The following is a 20,717-nucleotide window of genomic DNA, read 5'->3' on the forward strand; positions in this document are numbered from 1 at the left end:
AGACCATTTACAGTGATCAGACATCAATAGAATAGAAATCCAAAAATGTTCTGAATATCCTCTTTAATTACCATATTACAAACTCCTCTGCTTTTGCGTAAGTGGCACCTGGTTCTAAGGGGCCCAGTTCTACCTGAACAATTTGAAAGTAACCAATTTCAAAAACCTCGTTTCTGGAAACATGAAACAGTCCATCCTAATATTTGACTGCATTAAACATAAGAATTATGACAAAAAGCAGTCATGTAGCACTTTAAAGACCAGCAAAATCTTTTATTAGGTGAGCTTTCATGGGACAGACCCACTTCTTCAGACCACAGCCAGACCAGAACAGACTCATTATTTAGGGCACAGAGAACCAAAAACAGTAAGCAAGGAGGACAAATCAGAAAAAGATAATCAAGGTGAGCAAATCAGAGAGTGGAGGGGTGGCGGGGAGGTCAACAATTAGATTAAGCCAAGTATGCAGACAAGCCCCTACAGTGACTCAGAAAGTTACCGTCCCGGTTTAAACCATGTGTTAATGCGCCGAATTTGAATATAAAAGCCAACTCAGCTGTTTCCCTTTCCAGAACGGTGCGAAAATACTTTTTCAGTAACACGCATACCTTGAGGTCATTGACAGAATGGCCCATTCCATTAAAATGTTGACTAACTGGTTTGTGGATGTGGAGTGTTTTGATGTCTGTTTTGTGCCCATTAACCCTTTGTCTAAGGGAGTTAGAAGTCTGTCCAATATACAAAGCATCTGGGCATTGTTGGCACATGATGGCATATATGATGTTAGTAGAGGAGCATGAGAAAGTGCCCGTAATTCTGTGAGTAACCTGGTTAGGTCCAGTGATGGTATTTCTAGACAAGATATGTGGACAAAGCTGGCAGAGGGCTTTGTTGCAGGGAAAGGTTCCAGGACTGGTATTCCCGGGGTATAGACTGTGGCTGTTAGTGAGGATCCTCATAAGGTTGGGCGGTTGTCTGTAGGAGAGAACAGGCATGTCACCCAGGGCCTTCTGGAGTGTGGTGTCCTGATTAAGGATAGGTTGTAGGTCTTTAATAATTCGTTGCAGTGAATTTCTGCTCCCTCCTGATGCTTAGAAGGATTGAGGGAGCAGAGAGAAAGGTGTTTTGCAATGGAGAGTGGAGAGGCTTGAGAGAAATATTTGCCTCCAGCTTAGACCTCGCCCCCTCCAAAAAAACTTCAACCTGTGGCCTCCTAACTTTCAAACTTCTCCATGGAATTTAGAGCCAGTCAGAATGTTTTATTGACATAGTTTTTCATTAGAAAAAGCTGTTTCAACAAAACCACAATTTTTCATGAAGTTATACTGATGTTGAATAAATTTCTTGAAAAAATTTTTTGAAGTGAAGTATTTTTCAATTTGGAAAAATATCATTGTGGAAAATTTCAGAATTTCAAATTGACTTTATGTATTTTATAACATTATGTTATTTATATGTTATGTCATAACTCCATGACATTTTTCTTTGCCTTCAGAAAGATAACACCTCACTCTATTGTGAGAAGCCACTTTTCTTAATAATTTAAAATTAAGTTAAAATAGAATGTTTCAGCTATATTATTTTCAGTTGCACAGAACTACTATGTAATGATATAGAAAAAATAAAAATAATATAGAAATGGGAGGAAACAGAATCAAAGTTGAACTAACGTTGAAATCCTCTTAAATTGTTAATTTTCCTAAAATAAAACATTTTGGAATTTTTTTCTCATGAGAAATTTTGAAAATATTTGTTTTCACTTTGAAATTGGATCAAAAACAGATCTTGGAATGTCAAAAGAAATGAACATTCCCAGGTTTGAACTGCTGTACTAGCTCCTCTAGATGACTCCCCCTGCCCCATTGTTTCCAGCCCATTGCAAAGATCTGAAGCAAAGAAAGGGCTCCAAGGTCCCAGCAAGTTTCATTTGCACCTGGAGACATAAGGGGACTCTGCAACTCCTGTGTACTATAGATAGGTGTTCCTCTGGCCCTTTCCCTTTAGTGCCTGTTGTATAAAATGAGTCAACTTTCCAAACCCATACTCAGCAACAATGAGAGAGAAAGAGAGAGAGAGAAATTTTCTTTTTTTTCAGGGTCTTCAGCATTTACCAGGACTCTATACATAGCAAATTCTACAGTATTATTGATGGTTGATTGTGCTTCCTGTTTCATGCACTTGCATGTACTGCTCTGGTATAAGTTTATGTACATGATGTTCCTGAGGTCCAGAAGGTGGTTACCAATAACAGAGCAACAGGATTGCTGCTGCTGTTGCTCAACATGAGATTAGGAGGATGTCTCTTCTGTATCAAGACACCCTATATACTTTTCTATGGCATCTTATTTTAGTGGTAAAACAAAAAAGCAGTCAAGTAGCACTTTAAAGAATAACAAAATGTGATTATAATGTCTGGGTTATTTTTGAGACACTACTTTTAGTGGTGAATAATAACAGAGAGGGAGCCGTGCGAGTCTATATATTATCAAAACAAACAAGCAGTCCAGTAGCACTTTAAGACTCAATATTTAAAGCATAGAGAACCAAAAACGGTAATCAAAGTTGATGAATCAGAAAAAAAATTATCAAGGTGAGCAAATCAGAAACCAGAGGGGTGGGGGGGGGGTAGTCAAGAATTAGATTAAGCCAAGTATGCAAAAGAGCCCCTATAAGATAATTCTTGACTCCCCCCGCTGCCCCCCGCCCCTCTGCTCTCTGATTTGCTCACCTTGATAATTTCTTTTCTGATTTGTCAACCTTGATTACTGTTTTTGGTTCTGTGTTCCTTAAATATTGAGTCTGTTCCGGTATGGCTACGGTCTGAAGAAGTGGGTCTGTCCCACGAAAGCTCACCCCCTAATAAATTATTTTGTTAGTCTTTAAAGTGTTACCTGACTACTTTTTTTTTTGTTTTTACTTTTAGTGGTGTTATTTGCAACAAAAGTAGTGAAAGCCCTTTCAGATAGAAATGTGGTTTTCAGGTTGATGGTGTCCTTTTCAGTTTGTAAACACAGGGCAGGGATTATGTCCTTTGTCTGACACACTGACCTAATGAAAAACGTTGAGAACATTTTGCACTATATAAATGATAGATAACAGTATTCAATCTCTAAAATGTACATTTGGGTATTACAAAGCCAAGCCCACAGGTTTACAGCTGAACAAGTTCACAAGAAATGTTCTGTATAGGTGGAAACAGATTTGTGTTCATGTGGAGAATTAGAAGGAAATATGTGAAGTAGAAAAAGCAATGAAATGATTTGCATATTTCTTTAGATAAAGTTTTCTTTAAAAGCATCTGCAAAATGTAGCCATCTGTGGTTTTTTCTTTTTCTTTTTTAAAAAAGAATGTCTCGTGGGGACAGCTCATTTGTCTCCTTTTTACATGGTGAGACAGTTAAGTCTCCTTCTTGTCACTGTGAAATATTTTGGTCCTTCTGCAGGGAAATGCAGGTGTCTGCAAGCCATTACAGACATCTGCAAATTAACCTGCACTTCAATTAGGTACATGGCATTTTAGAGTAGTTAGTATATGCCAGTTTACCCTGACAAAAATGTATGTCAGAACCATATGCTTTATTCCAAGCACTTGCTAAAAAATATTGGGGAAGGGGAGGAAGGGAGGTAGGAAATGTAGGACTGAAGTTCAAACACAAGCTGTAAACGCAGTTTGGGGAAAAAAACAAACTGTTAAAGCTGGAAACTAGATTTTTAAAAAAACTATTTTATAAACCAGGCATGGACTAGGGAGCTGACTCACATCAGTCCAACCCTACATAGGCTCACGTGATGTCTGCCATATATACGTAATGTGAATATCAATCATTCAAAATCCATGAGTCAGCCCCCCCACCTCCAATCATGAGATTGGCTTAAAAACCATGATTTAACAATGCATGTGGGGATTTGCTTCTTGCTTTTCAGCCTTTAGGATAATCTCACCTCCCATTTTCAAACTTTTCAGTGCAACCATGAGAGTTAGAAATTTGCTTTCTCCTGTCTACCTCAATTGCAGCAACAGGTTTTGAGGAAAACACCAGCTACCAGAAAACTCATGATAAAATGACAAAACTGAGGTTCTCTGGGATCTGCAGTTGGATGGTCTGTTTATCAGATGTGTTCTTGATCTGGTCCCATTAGGCAGTTTGTGTTGCTCAAACACAGAGATTTGATGTCCACTGCTCCCAGCTTCTGGGCTGCAGTCTGTGGGAATTGCTGGAAACTGTTTTTCTGAAGTCCCAAAATGGAAAGAAGGCTTCAGTTGAGTAATCTTCCCTTTGTAGTGCTGTACTAGGAATATAATGAGGAGCTTTTTAAAATATATAATCAGACTGTTCCTGTTTTGTGGTACAATCAAAGCCAGGTACCTTGGTCACTAAGGCTACATCTGAAATACAGCAATCTGTCAACAGAAGTGACTGTTGGAAGATGTCTTCTGACAAAAAGTCTGTCAGCAAATTGTGGCCACACATGAAAGCGGATTGCTCTTTTGCTCCATTTTCTCAACAGAATGGGCCCCACAGCCTCATCTGGCAGGGCTGCATGGCTGGCAAGCCCTTCTGGGAGATTTGGTGAGGCATGCCGTTAAAGGCTCTTCCTGCTCCCGCCCCCGCCTCCGACTCCCATTCCCTGCCCATGCTGATTGCCTACCTCATCAAGGGACAGCACAGCTGCTACAGCAGGGCTCATACACTTGCTGAGAGAGACTTTGTGCTTTCTAGCTAGCCATGGTGTCAGAGCAGCCCCCAGGCTTGTGCTAGCCTCACTCAGAGGGGCTTCAGCTTCTGCTGAATGTCCTCACGGCCGTCCTTCTCCTGCTCCCCAGGGAGGATGATCCAGATACCACCATCAAGGAGCATGTCCTAGCTGCTGCACAGGTCCATCTGTGCTTGCCCCCTTAGGTGAGCAGGCATGTGTGGAGGTACACCACCACTGCCAACTGGTAGGACCGGTACCTCATGGGGCAGTGGGACAACCAGCAGTGGCTCCAGAACTTCTGCATGCAGAAGGCCACCACTCTGGAGCTCTGCACCTGGCTTGCCTGTGCCCTCTGCATACAGGACACCTGGCTCTGTCCCAGTAACTCCGGGGAGAAACAGGTTGCCATTGCCCTCTGGAAGCTTGCCACCCTCAACAGCTACTGCTCCATGGGAAACAGTTTGGCATGGTGAAGTCCACAGTCATGAACATCCTCATGCAGGTAAGGCACTCGTGGGCTGCAGGACCTGCACAGAGGGACGGGGGTTGCACCACCCGAGGGAGACCCTCAGGAAGTGAGGTCAGGGATGTGAGATGTGGGGGGTGGGCGAGAAGCCCCATCCCCAGGGAACCATTCTGTCCCACCCTTGCACAGCCCCGCTGCTGTGGGGCAGTTTCATGGGGGTGGAGGAGGGTGCCGAGACAGCTTGGGTGGGAGGAGATGGGAAGGGGCAGAGGAGCTCCCCAGGGCCCAAGAGCTCCCTCCCCCAGTCCCTAACGTGTGTTTGCTCTTCTCCCCTTGCAGGTCGTGACCGCCATCAACACACGCCTGCTGCATACGGTCATCCGTCTTGCAGATGTGAACACAGTCATAGCCAAATTCGCCACTCTGGGTTCCCGAACAGCTTTGGAGCAATCAACAGGACCCACATCACCATCCAGGCCCCAGTCCACGGTGTGGCCAGGTTCATCGACAGAAAAGGACTCTACTGCATTGTGCTACAGGCCCTCGTTGACCACCGGAGACAGTTCCTCCACATATACGTCATGTGGTCAGGCTGGGCACACAATGCGCAGGTGTTCCGTAATGCCAGCCTGTGCTGGTGGATGGAGGTGGGCACCTTTGTCCCCTGCCGGGAGTTGGCAGTCGGTGATGTGAACTTGCCACTCTACATCAAGGGTGACGCCACCTACCCCCTCATGCCCTGTCTTATGAAACTGTAGACCAGGCAGCTGAACCCAAGCCAGGAACTGTTTAATGCCCAGCTTAACCAGGCACAGATGCAGGCTGAGTGCGTCTTCATTCACCTCAAGGCACCCTTCAGTGCCTCCTCACCCAGATGGATGTGGGGGCACAGAATATCCCCCAAGTTGTGGTGGTGTGCTGTGCCCTCCCCAACATTCCTGGGGTGTGGGGCAGATGCAGGCACAGCTCCAGTCTGCCAAGCTCATAGGCATGGGCTATGGATCTAGGAGGCCCTAAGGGAGCGCTTCTCCCATTGCCCCCCCCCAATGACCCTCCACAGGACACCCCCAGTGGGGGCCTTGGGCCTATAGCCCTACCCTGTGCCCACCACGACCCCTCCCTTCACCACTTCACCCCTCCCCAACCCCTTCTCCATAAAGTGGGTTGCAGGGGTGGAGAACAAACAACTTTACGTGAACCACAGATAAATGTGTGTAAAATAAATGTCACAAAAACTATATACAGAGAGCAATAAAGATTAAGTATATATGGGCCGGTGGGGACCACCAATCCAGGGAGGGGATGGGTGGCCATGATCCCATGGGGGAGTGGGACCCTGAGTGGTGCCAGCCTTGGGACCCCTCCTGCCACAGGTTCTGCATCCCCATTGAGGCAGGGTTGGGACTGGGAGTACAGGGAGGTATGGAGGCAGTGGGGCTGAGATGGGGTCTGGGTCAGCAGGGGGAGCAGGAGAACCTGGGGTGTAGGGGGGCTGGGGAGCAGGAGGGGTGGCCCTGGCCATCACCCACTGGAGCAGGTCCAGGATGGCCTGTGGGATGGCTGGTGGGTGCACGGTGGTGGGGGGTGCAATGCCGGGAGTGGGAGTGGGAGTGGGGGTGGTGGGGGGAGCAGGAGTGTCGGCCGTGAGTGGCTGGGCCAGCAAGTCCTGCCAGACACTGGTGGTGGTGTCAAAGCAGGACATCATTTAATCCCAGGCCCAGGCCCAGGCCCACCACCCCTGGTCATCCCACAGCCATCACTCGAGGAGATTGGTCATCCTCCAGAAGGCAGCAGTGTGCGCCCTCTGGAGGTCCTCTTCTGTCCAGCAACATCCCCCCTGGATGTGGGTTGTCCTTTTGGTGTGTGGGCGCCGGCTCACTCCAGTGCTGCTTCGGGGTTGGTCGGCCCTGGTGGTGCGGTGGGGCTGGCTCGGCCCTCACTTAACGTGGGTCCAGCTGTAGGGAAGACAAGGAGGAGCAAAGGTGAGCTGTTCACACAACACAGCCCCTAAGGCCCTGACCCCACCATGACCGGCAACCAACACCCCCAGGCCACGAGACGAGGATGTGCTGGGAGAACTAGCCTGTGTGGTCTGCACAGAAGGCCCTGCTGGACAGGGACTGTGTGGTGCCTCTGGGACTGGGCTGACCACAGTGCCCCCCCAAATGGGTTAGCAGCCACAGCGGATGTCCAGCCACAGAGGGGTCCCCTTGGCCCTCCTGAGGAACCCCCCCCTACTCCCGCCACACACACACACATGTGGCTCACAGCAGTGTCCATGGGACTGGGAGATGGCTCCCACCTGTGGCCATGCCTGGCTGCCTGGAACCCCACCCCACCATGTGTCTGGGGTCAGGCCAACACCCATGTGGCTGTCCCGCTTCCTGCTGTGGCAGGGGCTGGCAGGCTCCACTCCCCTAGAGACTGGGACTTGTCGGACCACCCATGAGGCTGGCAGTGGGCTGGCACCCATGAGCAGGGGCTGCCTGCCAGGCCTGGGTGGGACACACTGCTGTGCACGTGGGGCCACATGCTGGGCCTGCAGCACAAGGCCCTGCCCAAGCCAGCCTGGCAAGGTTTGCCACACACCCTGTCTGCAACCACCCCCGATGCTCTGGGGTGTGTGATGCCCGGGGTACTTACCAGAGGGTCCTTCAAACAGGTCTGGGGACACTCTGGAGGTGGCCTGGCTGGAGGGCCCCAAGTTCAGGGCAATGACCAGCGTGCTGCCACTGGCCTCGGACCCTGTGTCCACCTCCAGGCTCCAGCAGGGGTTAGGTCCTGGGGTGCTCCAGGTCCTCCTCCTCAGCCTCCAGTTGTGGGGGGTGCGGGGGTGGAAGGGCCCTGAGCCGTGTCCATGGCAGCAGTCGGTGGGGGGGAAGCTGAATTTCATCACTCTTGTTTCACATCATGGAATGCCCCAAGCAGTGCTCCTGTCAGCTGAGTGCTGGGTGGCCATGCAAGAGAGAGTCAGGTGTTGCCCATCTGATTAGCAGAGCACCCACAAGCTGTGTCTACACGTGCACGCTACTTCAAAGTAGCGGCACTAACTTCGAAATAGCGCCCGTCGCAGCTACACGCGTCGGGCGCTATTTCGAAGTTAACTTCGACGTCAGGCAGCGAGACGTCGAAGTCGCTAACCTCATGAGGGGATCAGAATAGCGCCCTACTTCGACGTTCAACGTCGAAGTAGGGACCGTGTAGACGATCCGCGTCCTGCAACGTCGAAATTGTGGGGTCCTCCATGGCAGCCATCAGCTGGGGGGTTGAGAGACGCTGCCCCTCCTGCCTGTGCGGGGCTCTATGGTCACCGTGTGCAGCAGCCCTTAGCCCAGGGCTTCTGGCTGCTGCTGCTGCAGCGGGGGATTCATGCTGCATGCACAGGGTCTGCAACCAGTTGTCGGCTCTGTGGATCTTGTGCTGTTTAGTGCAAGTGTGTCTGGGAGGGGCCCTTCAAGGGAGCGGCTGGCTGTTGAGTCCGCCCTGTGACCCTGTCTGCAGCTGTGCCTGGCACCCTTATTTCGATGTGTGCTACTGTGGCGTGTAGACGTTCCCTCGCAGCGCCTATTTCGATGTGGTGCTGCGCAACGTCGATGTTGAACATCGACGTTGCCAGCCCTGGAGGACGTGTAGACGTTATTCGTCGAAATAGCCTATTTCGATGTCGCCACATCGAAATAGGCTACTTAGATGTAGGCTTCACGTGTAGACGTAGCCACATTGGGCAGCATGTGTTTCTACCGGCGGTGCACATCCACACATGCCTTGGGGCACATAAAATTTATTCCATCCCTGGATGGAAAAAGTTAGAGGGAATCCTGGTCCCAAAAGGTTGAACTTTAAAGCCTTGTCATTTCTTTTGTCCAAGGGCATGGATCTCACGTATCTAGTTTGTCACGATTGTCAGATGTTGGCCTTCAAAAAAGCTGTCTACTTCAGGACCGACCACTGACCACGCTGCACCTATGGCTCAATTGCTGGCACAATTACCCAGTTTTGAAGTACAAAAAATAAATAAAAAAAATAAAAAAACATATCAAACAGGTTGATTTCTTTTTTTAAGAACAGCCCAGAGTTTCTGAGTGTTAGAGTAAATCACAGAATCCCAGACTTGTAGAATCTACTCATCACATATAAACTCATAAAGTGGGCCTGTGAAACTCCCTTCTCCCTACCTGATCCATAAGAAGCTGAGTTAGTTAGGCTTGAGAAAGTGTTGCAAGGCCCATCTCCTCTCCCTTAAAGGTGAGGAGTCAGGTCAGGGCTGCATAACAATGTTCTGAGATTTTGTGAAGATTATGTGAGAAAGCTTTTTTTTTTTTTTTCTGTTACATTTGTGGAGCATCCAGAACTGCTTTGCACCTTTCCCACAGCTACCAACACCTGCCCTTTCTGCGATAAGAGCTGTGGCTCCAGAATTGGGCTGATCAGCCAACAATGAACTCACAAATAGGAGGGGGACATGAAGACGTCCCACTCATTATTGAGTGACCTTCAAGATTTATTAGCTTGTTTTAAAAGATTTTAAAATATTGGATGACAGGTGATCTATTTAATTGCTTTAATCTGTGGCTATTTTGTTGGTTTTTTTGTTGTGTGCTGTCTTACTGTGGTATAGCCCGTGACAAAAAATGCCAGCAAAATAGCCACAAAGGTAGCACTTGTATAAATCATCTGTCAGAAAGATGTTCACAAAAGGAAAAAACAAACTAGCAAAGGAGCTGCATGTGCACTTTTTTTCTGTAATTGGTTGACTAACACAACAGGGGCAACCAGTTTAAGTACTCTTAAAATTATTTCATGGAGCAGATAAAAGCTCAGTGTAAACTAAACAAAACAAAAAGCAGTCAAGTAGCACTTTAAAGACTAGCAAAATAGTTTATTAGATGAGCTTTCGTGGGATGGACCCACTTCTTCTTCTTCTGTCTGGTTATCCGCTCCATGTTTTTATAAAGGTGCCCATCCTTGTAAATTAGAGTCCCTCCTGAATTTGAAAACCAAATTCAGGAGTAGACCAATATCTAATTTTCTTCCTTTCTTTTTTTGAGGCCAGTTGGGTGAAATGTTTGTCTTCCTCATCATGGTTCTCCTTCCAGTTTCCATCCATTCAGTTCCTTCTTCCCTCCTCTTCATCTTTCCCTCTTTTGACATTTATGGGTGGGGCTGGATGAAAGCCACGCCCCAGATGTGGGTTTTCACTTCATGCTGAGGACAGTGAAATTTATGGTGTGTCTGACCTTCTCCTCCATTAATCACTCTTGGCCTTACTTCTGAGAAAGCCCTATTGCTTGCTTTCCTGCACTTCACTCTTGAGGACTGACTCCTTCATATAGTATTTTGAGAAAGATCATAGTCAAGGGAGGTCATTATCACAGAGAGGCAAGAATCGTCTGGGACCGGGGTGAGCGAACTTTGTACATTGGGCCTCACGTTTTGGCTCTGCAATTAGCTGGGGCCCCCACCACGTGTGGGAGGAAGGTATGTGAGTGAGCATTCAGAAAGAGGGTGGGATGCTCTGGAAGGGGGTGCTAGGAGGCTCCAGGGGCTACCCCCAAAAGGGGAGGGGTGCTCAGGAGGAGGACCCCAGGAGGATACCAAGGACAGACCACAGGAGGGTAACTAATCAAGCTGGGAACTTGATGGCTGCCCCCATTGCTTGACTCAGGGACTCTGCATATTCTGATTGGCCCTGTTGGGGGGCGTCCCTTGACGACAGCGGTGACAGAGGCCGCGTGGGAGAAAGCAGAGGGCTGGGGACGCAGCGGAAACTGTGATGGTGGAGAGCTGATCACACTGTGTCCCTCTTACAAAATGTCGGGCCACCTCTCGGGGCACCCCCCCACTTTGCATACACCCCCCACTTTGCTCACCCCCCCGCCACTTTGTGTACCCTTGTTCTAGGACAGCTCTTCCCAACCAGGGGTCTGTGAAAGTATTGCAGTGGGCCCATGAAAAAAATAAAACATGAATAAAAATGATCATAGAAAATAAGTTTTAAATAAACTGCAAAGTTACAATCGAGTATTATGTTTTAATTAAAGATCTTCCAGTAATGTTACTAACTGATGTCCGAAAATCTGTGCTGTGGGTTCCATTGTCATTTAATTCCGTGTATGTAGTGGCTCGAACTGGCTTTGATGAGGATCTGCAAACGGTTTGTGGGAGGTTGGGGGTCCAGAAATAGTTTGGGGGGGATGATTGGGGGTCCGCACTAGTGACAAGGTTGGGAACCACTGCTCTAGGATATGTAGGGCTAGTTTCAGGGAGGAACTTGAGAACCAAGACTGGAAACTGACCCAATAATAGTTGGAGCGCCAGCAGGGCACCACAAAGTGGCTGCAGCTGGTGAGGAAACAAAATGCAGCAAGCGCTGACTGATCCTTCACAGGCAGCTGAGAAAGGAGTCCAGAACTGAGTAACATGGCCAAAGGGTATCAGCTGCACCTCAGCCCCTAAACTCACTTCAGTCCATCTCATTTCACAGCTTTTTAGGCAGTGTGGTATTGACTATCTGAAAATTCCTGTTACCCATAAAAGGGTCGTGTTCCATGAGGGTTACCAATACGTGAGTTCAGATAATTGTGGCAGCACTAGCTCACCCTTAAAGGTGTCCCGTCCAGCTGCTTCTGAGTGAAAAACCAGCAGTGTCTTCTTCCCTGCAGGGTTCCTTCCATTACTGACAGCAGGTGGGTTTCCCCTAGGCCATTTGGTTCAGCAGCACATGGGCACTAAAGTCTGCCAGCAATACCCAAAGGCCAGGGCCTACAGGGCTGCTGAGCTGGCCAGCCTGCAGAAAGCTAGTTCCTCAGCGTGAAGGGAGTTTGAATAGCAGATTTTGAAGCTGGCACTTAGGGTTGTCTATTGAGCTGGGTGCCATTATATGCAAGTCTGGGAAGTTCCACTGTTGGAAGAAAAAGGTTCAGGTGCTAGTAAATGTCTTTAGCTGCCATCTTTGTAGTTGCTATCTTGAATGTGGTCGCCATCTTGGGTTGGCATAAGAACCCATTGTCCTTCTTGGTATCCCTTCCCCTTTGGGATTTTGTTATGCTTTTTTAAGGTTTGGCACCAAAACAAAGGAAAAGGCAGGAAAAGCAGGATCTCATGACAGTAAAATCTGCCTAGCAGCCAAGAGCATATATAAGCACGGGTCTGTCATTCTGGAGCTGTTCTGCATTTCTGGATGCTGTACAAGCAGGCCATCCCAGTGAGGCATAAAGACCCTCCCATAGTGTGCCAGCCAAACTTATAGTTACAGCCCCGAGGAAATAAGATCGAGAGAGAAGCAATAAATCTCTTAAGGTCCCTTTGCCTTACATTTACTCATCTGTTGCACCGTCAGATAAGGGTGTGTCCTCATTCAATACGCAGGATGACATGATCAAGAATAGAAGGCAGAAGACACCACACTGAGGAAGATCTTCTTACCTGTCCTAGGGGGCGTTCCCATATCCTGATAGCTTGGTTCCCACCTGTGTCCTCCCACCTGTGTCTGTAGGACATGGTATGGTCCTTCTCTCTGGGCTCTGGGATTGACCCCCATTTGTACCATCTGTGCTAACAATCAAGCAGTTATTGTTTCTATTTGCAGGGAATCTAGTTTTTTGTGATCTCCCTAATAAACACCATGTTATTTTCCACCTTAATCTGCCTGCTTCTTCAACTGCACCGTTTACCATTGATAAATGCAGCGGGAGGGATACCGCAGATAGCCCACCTTCTGGGAAGTAAACCCTAGATCTAGCACTTCTGGAGCAGAGTTTGGGGTAACTGATGTTGTCCAGTATTTGTTTCTTGTGTCAAAGCCATGAAGTTGTTATGCTGTGGGGGTGAGGGGTCACACTGTGCAAGCCCAGCTGGGTACACGCTGCCTGTTTTTCTTTCTTAGCAAGTGAATTGCTGCCGCTCTTCTGAAGACCCAGCATTTAAAGCCCAGTCCAGGGTTTACCACTTAATTATCAAATGGACCTGCCATGGTCCCAGAGCTGCCACATCATCAGGCCTGAGCACGCTGACTGCCACTTTGCTCATTCTGCATAGTATCAGGCACAGAGAGGAGAACCCAGCCAAAGCAACAGTGTTCTGCTTGAAACCTAGCAATAATGGAAGGCAGAGGTAAGGGTGCCCTTCTTCTGCAGGAGCCTAGCCAGGGATCAGTTCCACCTGGCACAAGGGAAGAGCTGTGTCTTGGTAGGAGCTGGGGATGGGTTGAAGAGTAAATGTAGCTCATTTTTGCCCCACTTTGGAATGGGAAGCAGTTTCTTGTAAATTAGTGGGATGATGTAGCTGGTGGGGGCTGCGGGTGGGAATAGTTGCAGAGTAAATGTAAGTGTCAGAGGGGTAGCCGTGTTAGTCTGTATCTTCAGAAACAACAAGAAGTCCTGCGGCACCTTATAGACTAACAGATATTTTGGAGCATTAACTTTCGTGGGCAAAAACCCCCTTTGTCAGATGCATGAGTGGGGTAGAAGGTTCAGAGGAGGATTTAAAGAGGGAGTCTCAGTAAAGGGCAGGGCCAGAGCTGACAAGGTCTATCAGTCAGGGTGGATGTAGCCCATTATCAGCAGTTAATGTGGAGCTGTGAACATCAAGAGAGGAGAAATCAAATCAGTTCAGTCAGGGGGGATGTGGCCCACTGTCGGATGCTAATGCGGAGGTGTGAACATCAAGAGCACAGAAACTGCTTTTGTAATGGGCCAACAACTCCCAGTCTCTGTTCAATCCTTGGTCGATGGAGTCAAATTTGCAAATGAATTGCAGCTCAGAAATTTCTCTTTCCATTTTACTTTTGAATTTTTTTTGTTGTAGGGCTGCTACTTTACTGTTACTGAGTGTCCAGGGAGACTGAAGTGCTCTCCCACAGGTTTAATTTTACACATACTCAATAACTCCCCAAGTGGCAGTTAAGCCCAGTCCCACAAGCCCCACTTTCGCAAAGCAGTCCCGAGCCCTTCTGCCTGGGTAATTGAGCAAGGGAACAGAGGAAACTGAGCATGTTAACCCCTTGTTTACCAGGAGCCAGGCAATGCTCCTCTACCTCATCCCACTTTCCCACCCTGCTGCCTCTCCCCTTTCCTCCCCTATTGGTATATTTTGGAAATGAAATGAAATGAAATGAAATACGACCATTCTATACTCCTTGTGACCTTGAGCAGAGCAACCCTGGCTCCATCTGTGAGGGATGAAAGGGTGTGGAGAGGTAAATCTGGGTTGAATGGAGACATACCAAATGAGCTTTGCTTCCTTTGGAGACTGAACTGGGACAGACCATTTCCACTAGGATCCCTCAACTTCAAGCCAATCATTAGTGATCATCCAGGTGCCTGCGGCTGGTTCCAGCAGAGAGGCAGATGCAGATGAGAGCTTTTGGGCTAGGAGAAAATGCTTTCTGACAGACACTGATGTTCCTAGGGAGCCTGGGGAGAACCTGGTATTATAACCACCTAGTCAGTCAGAATGAAAAAAAGAACATTCCCTCCACCTCTCCCCTGCCCACCCCCACACACACTTTTTGTGACAGGAATATTTTAACTACACTTAAAAAGGCATTAGTAGCATTTCATTAGACTGGAGTCCTCGCTGCGATGTTGAACCCTCCTGTGATGTCATTTGAGTTGTCATGGTGACCGACGAACAAGCCGCTCAGGGTGTAGCGTCAGCTATAGGGGGGATTTGATGGAGAAATCAGACAGAAATAGAGAGCAGCAGCAGCTGACATCACCAGGGGAGTGAAAGCAAAAAGCAATACTTCACAAACAAAAGCATGAAGGGATTATGAAATTACATGCACACTCTTCAGCACACGCTCTGAAGGGATGCTGTCCCCTGATATTAAAGAAACAAAAAGCTCAGGCCATTAAGAGAGAAGAGCCTATGTGACAAACGCAAGAAGCCGTTAGAAGACAAACGGTCTCTTTCTGTCTGTTAGGACAGTCCATTTTAAGGATAAGGACGGTGGGTCTGGGGGAGGGGAACGGAGGAGGGAATACAGCCCTGTATACATGTGTTGGTGTGCGGCATGTATAGAGAGATCCTATCAAGAACATTTTGAAAAACAATGAAAACGACTCCCACCCAAACAAGCTGCAGAAGGAGCCACCTGTAAGTGATCAATGCCATTTTCCTCTCACCAATCTTTATTTTCTTTCACGGCAAGGAATTAAAATGCAACTTTTCATGCCACGTCTCTAGCGCGGTCTCTTACATAATAATCCTCCTCTCAGAGAGAGGTCAGCAACAGCTGCAGGGTCCTGCACAATCAGTGCTCATCTCAGGAAAATCACTCACTTTCTCTGGGATTTTCCAGCCACAACCTATTAAGCAGTTGTCTGTGATGAGTCAGGCTGGGGCAATAGACCATTCCAGAAAGTACTCAGGCAGATTTGGGATTATTTGCATAGTGCTCCTGTGGATTTACTAAGCTGAAGAAATGAAAGGATTTTTAATGACACTATATTTTTACACAGAAATATAATTTTAGTGGGCTGCCAGTTGTTACAGCTTAATGAAGTCATTACTTTTTAGTCTAAACAACCACTTTTTAAAATCAGCCATAGCGGGAAAAGGCAGGGGCTTAGCACAATATTTGTTCCCCCACCTTATTTTCTTGACTAATAAATTGCCTCTTGCCACCAGGGTAAGGCCTCCCTTGGACTGTATTGAGATGTGGAGAGTCATGGCAATTCAGTGTGGACCAGATTCTGTCCGCACACCCACTGTTGTCAATGAACTTGCCTGGGATGTGAGGGCAGAAATTGTATGTGGTCTATTAGTGTTCAATTCCAAGTCGTAATGTCTTGCAGAGGACCCAGCCCCCAGGCCAGACTGATACACATGTAATTTAGCCACATGCCTAGGTCCCAAATTAGTGTGGAGCCCAATCTGTTTGGCATAGCAACTCTGTTTGGCAGGTCACAATGCCACTCACTCAGATTTGTCCTGGCCACCTGCCTAATCATGGCAGAGGGGCAGCCAGCCCAAACTCATCTGGTCAGAGCAGAAACCAACATGGTGCCTCCATACCCTGGCTGTGGAACCCATAGGCACAGACTCTGTGGAGCATCCCTGGGGAAAAATTCTCAGCACCCTCTGGTAGCCACTCATAAGCTCTTCCCCGCGCACATACACCCCAGCACTGCCAACCTGCTGATGGTCCTCATGGATCAGTGACTCTCCCACCCTCCCTGGACCTTTTGTCTGTGACAAACAGTTGTATGATGGAGTTCAGGAAGCTGGAGGAGAGGCAAATGTGCATTGTTCATCATTTATTCATATTGGGATGGATTCTGTCAGCCTTACTTGAATGGGGTAGTGACTTACAGTGTGACTAATCCCAATGAATTTAGAGGAATACCTCTGGAGTACAGCACTAACCCAAGAAGGCCCAGAAGTTTCAATGATTTATGCTTAAATGGAAAAAGTCCCATTGACCACAGTGGAACTGCCCACATGGGTAAAACACATCAATAAAATTCTTCCTCCGCAAGTGATGTGTCAGATGCGGAGGTTGTCAACAGCCAACCTCCAACTTTCGCAGTCATGTCAAAGTTGTAAAATTACACTCTGCTTTTGGATAGCAGTCCCTCTAATGATATGTCTGATGTAACTCTCACTCTTCTTCTTCTTCTTCTTCTTCTTTTTCTTCTTCTTCCCGGTTTGCCTGCAATCTTGCCTGATAGTAAGAGTGCTAGATGCCAGTTACTCTTTGATCACTGAGCTATATGTACACAAAAATATGTCGCTCTTTTATCTAGGATCCTGAGTAATTGTGCTCTTTTAAAATTCACCCTCCCCATCACCTTGCTCATTTCTAGGTTCTTCTGTAACACCAGAGCTTCAATGCTTTGAGCCTGCTCTTAGGGTCTTGCTTTTATATCTGTTCATGGGAGTTGATGATACGTACCAATTCAGCATGGATCTAAATTGAGAGGTGAGAGGTGTGGGGCACCCCATGGGCTGCTGGCTGCAGTGGGAGCTGGGGAGTGATTTGCCAGGGGTGGCGGGAAGGGTGCAGCGGTCCCTCGGGAAGGTGGCTGCCTAGGGACTGCTGTCTGCAGCCTGTGTCTGGGGAGCACCTGTGCCTAGTGGGGGGTGGCTCCACTCCCTTCACATCCTGCAACACCCAGAGCCCCCGCAGTCCCTGGCCACAGCTCCCTATGTGGCCCTGGTGCTGCCTGTCTCCAGCCCCCTGCTCAGTGCCCTCCACCCTGTTCTCCCAGCCCACAGCCCACCCTGCCCCCTGCCCTGTGCCCAGTGCCCTATGCCCAGTTCTCCCTGTCCACAGCCCACCCTGTTGTCCCTGCCCCATGCCCTACCCCCATCCCACAGTGTGTCCTGCCCCCTGCCTGGTGCTCTATGTCTGGTTCACCCTGGTCACCGCCCACTCTGTCCCCTAACCCACCCCGTACCCTACCCCCAGACCTCCGCCTACTTCCCTGCCTCTGCCCCCTCACATTTGGTGCCTACAGCCCACCCTGCCTGGTGGCCTACACCCAGTTCTCCCTGTCCACAGCCCACCCTGTCCCTCTCCACCCCATGCACTACCCCCAGCCCCTCCAGCTGCTTCCCTGCCCCAGCACCCCCGTTTGGTGCCCACAGCCCGCCCTGCCCCCAGTTCTACCCCCTTCCCTTCTGTCCAGTGCCCAGACCCCGCCCTGCCCCACTGGCTCCATGACAGCTCCCCACCTGTATCTCTTGCTTCCAGTGCCCCCTGTCCTCCGCCCCATCACTCCCGGGGCTCACCTCCCCCTTCCCGAGAGCAGGTCGCTGACCAGGCAGCCGCCATTCCCCAGCATGCCCTGCTGCTGCAGGGAGTTGCTGTCTGGGTGTCCTGTGGGGCTGGAGGTGGTGAAGACTTGGCGTGGTGTTGCGGGAGGTTGGGGGGGGCAGGGACGCTAGTCTGGAGCCATGGGTTTGTGCCCTGATGTTTGCAGGGGTGGGGACATGTGTGTTTGTGTTACAGGGTGTGGCTGTGGCTGTGCTGTGTGTAGTTGGGTTGGAGGAGTGTGCATTTTGTATAATGCTTGCAGGTATTTTGTGTATTGGGACTGTGCATGTGTTGTGTTGAACACTATGGCTGTTTTGTGGGTTGATTTTTTGCTTGCATGTCTCTTGGGTTGGGTTGTTCTCTCTCTGTGCATGTAGCCTGGTGGCAGTTTGGGGCAAGGGGGGTGGGCTGGAGAGCTTGAGTTCCAGCACCATTTTTGCTAGAAAAAAAGCACTTAAGTGTATATCTCAAAAGTCAATATTCTTCCAGAATATGTATCATTTTGTCCTGTTGGTTTTTATCAAACGCCTTCTCATAATCTATAGAGCATATTTAAATTTTTCTTTGTACTTCTATCTCATACTCACCTAAGTTCATCAAGGGGATACAGCCTCCATTGGGTGTATTCCTGGGCAGAAACCAGACAGACTTCTGTTCATTCTTTTTGATGTATTCAACCAAACTTTAAATGTGTGGCTTACCTGGTTTATGGGTTGATGATTTTCACATTCTGGCTACCTCTAGACTGAAGCGACCTGTTGACAAAAGACACACAAATTGCACAACGCATTTGTATATCTCCTGCTGACAGTGCTGTTGGGAGAGGCTTTCCCGACATTTGACCTATCTCCACTGGGCCAAATGTTGGGAAAACCCTCTCTGCTGACACATCTTTTCTTCCTACTGACAGAAGCCTGCAATCTAGACATAGCGTCTCTAGCATAATTAACCTTTGATAGAAGAATAAAGACTGATTTCTTAAAGTCTTCCAGAAGTTCTCGATATCGGTATCACCATGCCTTTGGGGTCAGAGGTGGAGTAATTTGGAGTTACGTTAATGAAAAGAACAAATCTACACTGGTGTAACTGAAGGCAAAATTTGGCCCATATCTTAAAAAATTAAATCACCCCAGAAGAGAGGAGACTGAGAAATATGAGTGATCTTACACTCACAGAGAACGATCATTCCACTAAGTCTGAGAAGTTCGGTCCAAATTTTGCCTTTGTTACGATCAGGTGCAACTCTGTTGAAGATAATGGAGTTGCTCCCATTTTAGTTTACTGAATTACCTGTAATGCTAACTTCATCTCTATCCCTGCCCCCATTCTCCATCCTCTGTGAAATAAATACTTTTCAGCTTAGCATCTCACAGATAGCAATGCATGTCATGAAGTCATCAGACACCATATGCTCAGCTGAACCCATGTGTTAGAAGCCTGACAGTGGAGCCTCTGCTGTGGAGGAGCTCAAGGATGAATCAATGAACTCTGAATTGCATCCTTCCCTAGACAGGAGAGTGCTTAGGGTTAGTGTTAAGATAATTCAGGGAGGCAGAAAACAGGACAACATCTATTGCATGTGGAGTTTCTCTCTCTGCTGCTGTTGTTCCTTCCTGAACATCAGTGAGCACACCACCACCCCCAGCCAAAAAAAAAAACAAAACTAAAAACAAACCTTAAAAACCACTTATTCCAAAAATCAAAGAAAATGAGATTAATGAAATATCCCATCTATGTTTTTAAATCAATACTTGTCACAGAAGGTACCAGAAGCTGCAGGTTTGTAATTGTTCAGTTTTCCAAGAGAAAAATCTTTTACTTTCACCTGCTTTCTCTGTCTTTAAATTACTATTTGGAGTGTGAACTTTTGTTGCCACAGTCCTTATCAGCTCTGCAAGAGACAGTGATTGCCTTGTATCTGAAAGCCACAGTGAACTTACAGCTTAATTGTTTGTTTTAAAAGAGTATGTATGGACCTTGAAGGATTTAAAATATATGCGTTAAGAATTGTTTTCCAATTCAGTGTGAGAAGAGAAGCACATCAGAACTTGAATGATTAAAAAAAAATAATAAGCAGCACTATTTTCTGGAAAAGCCCAATCATTTGAAGTGATGTTATTATAGAAATTACAGGGAGACAAAGCAGAGAACGGATTCTTTCCACTGTCTCTCTCTTCCTCCCTCCAAGGTGATGGATCACAGCTTGTTTACTCGTCAGTCACTCAAAAACAAAAAAAGGCAACAGCAAAGCACCAAAACAAATAGATGAAAAGTGGGAATGGATGTATTTACACTTCCCATGCAAGCATTCCTAGGGGGAAATCCTAAACTTTTGCAAAATGTTAATAAAATGGGTCAAAGGGAGAGAAGAAAACAAGCCAGAGCAAGTGCCCTGTGGCATCACTGATGGATTTTTGTAAGTCATGTGATAGGTGGAATCGGGCCCTCAGATGTGTTGGGTGCTCTATTCTCTTCAATGAGAGGTGTGAGCATGCTCAGCCCGGGGTAGAACTTCGTACTAGTATTCCCCTCCTGAAGAATTACAGGCTACCCAATTTAAGGAATTGGTGTATCCCATATTGCCCACAAGACCAACTGTGAGCCAAGACCAGCTTAACGTCACTCCTAATCACCTGGGCTGCAGAAGCTGCCTTGCATCTCCCCTAGCAGAACTGCCGCCTTTGTACTATGTGCTTCTCACACGAATCTCACCTGCAGGCACACGTCCTGCACACACTGGTGTACGGGAATGAAGTTCTAGTGGCTGCACTCTGCTGTGTGGTTTGCAGT

General features: G+C 47.8%; 1 long non-coding RNA gene across 3 annotated transcripts in view; it reads right to left on the minus strand.

The window, feature by feature from the left end:
• LOC142006888 (uncharacterized) overlaps window positions 1–20,717 on the minus strand; it is a 157,783-nt gene that overhangs the window by 85,360 nt on the left and 51,706 nt on the right. For all 3 annotated transcript variants that reach the window (XR_012643844.1, XR_012643845.1, XR_012643846.1), the window contains exon 2: window positions 18,629–18,682. This is a non-coding gene — a long non-coding RNA (uncharacterized LOC142006888). The remainder of the gene's footprint in view (window positions 1–18,628; window positions 18,683–20,717) is intronic.

The sequence above is a fragment of the Carettochelys insculpta genome, chromosome 1 (assembly GCF_033958435.1).
Source record: "Carettochelys insculpta isolate YL-2023 chromosome 1, ASM3395843v1, whole genome shotgun sequence".
Classification (NCBI taxonomy): Eukaryota; Metazoa; Chordata; order Testudines; family Carettochelyidae; genus Carettochelys; species Carettochelys insculpta.